Consider the following 1850-nt stretch of genomic DNA (forward strand, 5'->3'; position numbering starts at 1 on the left):
TCCAGGAGGAAGTCCGAGTGTCTGTCCAGGAGGAAGTCCGAGTGTCTGTCCAGGGGGAAGTCCGAGTGTCTGTCCAGGAGGAAGTCCGAGTGTCTGTCCAGGAGGAAGTCTGAGTGTCTGTCCAGGGGGAAGTCCGAGTGTCTGTCCAGGAGGAAGTCCGAGTGTCTGTCCAGGAGGAAGTCCGAGTGTCTGTACAGGGGGAAGTCCGAGTGTCTGTACAGGAGGAAGTCCGAGTGTCTGTCCAGTCCTGGAAGTAACGGAGACAAGGTCCGAGGGTCTGTACAGGAGGAAGTCCGAGTGTCTGTCCAGGAGGAAGTCCGAGTGCCTGTACAGGAGGAAGTCCGAGTGTCTGTCCAGGAGGAAGTCCGAGTGTCTGTCCAGGAGGAAGTCCGAGTGTCTGTACAGGAGGAAGTCCGAGTGTCTGTCCAGGAGGAAGTCCGAGTGTCTGTCCAGGAGGAAGTCCGAGTGTCTGTCCAGGAGGAAGTCCGAGTGTCTGTCCAGGAGGAAGTCCGAGTGTCTGTCCAGGAGGAAGTCCGAGTGTCTGTACAGGAGGAAGTCCGAGTGTCTGTCCAGGAGGAAGTCCGAGTGTGTGTCCAGGGGGAAGTCCCAGTGTCTGTCCAGGAGGAAGTCCGAGTGTCTGTCCAGGAGGAAGTCCGAGTGTCTGTCCAGGAGGAAGTCCGAGTGTCTGTCCAGGAGGAAGTCCGAGTGTCTGTCCAGGAGGAAGTCCGAGTGTCTGTCCAGGAGGAAGTCCGAGTGTCTGTCCAGGAGGAAGTCCGAGTGTCTGTCCAGTCCTGGAAGTAACGGAGACAAGGTCCGAGCAGCCGAAGCTCCATAGTTTTCGGAAACGGTCAGATACGTGGGATTCCACCGACTTATACACAACCCTATACTCCCTTTCTCTGATCCTGCATTTACTAACTGAATTGTCAGTTAACACCAGTTGACAATAGCGGAACTTCTTTTTTCCTACCATTTGTGTGTCGCTAGCGAGATTCGAACCCGCGAAGTCCGCACCGAAAGCTTACGAATGTAGTCTTCTGGCACAGCGACAAGGGAAAAATTGTATGAACATATCAAGTCATAGCATATTTACTTACATCAGTACTACTATTTTATGCTGTATGTTTAATGTTACTCCATGATTGTACGTACGTGTGATTTTAATTTGGAAGCTTTTCGTTCAAGGAAACGAAAAGAGAGAAAGGAAATTACTATTATCTTGATCAGGACTGTGTTTGCTAATAAGCCCATTAACATTGGTATGTTATATTTAGGTGCGGCACGCATGGCGACTCACACAGTGTTCTCACAGTTAAGCATATAGCTCCTGAATATCTTTCAAAATAGTTTTAACAAAACAATGTTTTTAAAGTATTTTGGTGCTATGAATGTTGGCCATGGTTTAAATAGGTTACACCACGAGGATCCGATGTTTATTCGTTGAAATGGTCAGTTAAACCTCCAGGCGAGGAGCATGTACAGGTGAGACCACGAAGATCTGATGCGCTGAAACCGTTCTGTGATGCACGTAGATTAGGTCCTCTGTCGTTCATGAACGTGCGCCAAGCTCCGTCGTGAGTTGCAATGTCTTTACAGTTTTGTTGGGCCCTAAACGAGTCATTGCTTGACCATAGTTATATCCTCACCGTGAACATCCGGGTTAGAGCTGGTATGAATTCAGCAACCCATTCTTGTCGCAAGAGGCGACTAACGGGATCGATTGTCAGACTCGCTGACTTGGTTGATGCATGTATTGCGTTGACCGAGGCTCGTGATGTCAGTCACTGGATTGTCTGGACTCGACTATTTATAGGCCGCCGTCAATCAGCTGAAACATGACAGTGTGGTGT

Source organism: Haliotis rufescens, unplaced genomic scaffold (genome assembly GCF_023055435.1).
Source record: "Haliotis rufescens isolate VD_foot unplaced genomic scaffold, xgHalRufe1.0.p SCAF_1, whole genome shotgun sequence".
Classification (NCBI taxonomy): domain Eukaryota; kingdom Metazoa; phylum Mollusca; class Gastropoda; order Lepetellida; family Haliotidae; genus Haliotis; species Haliotis rufescens.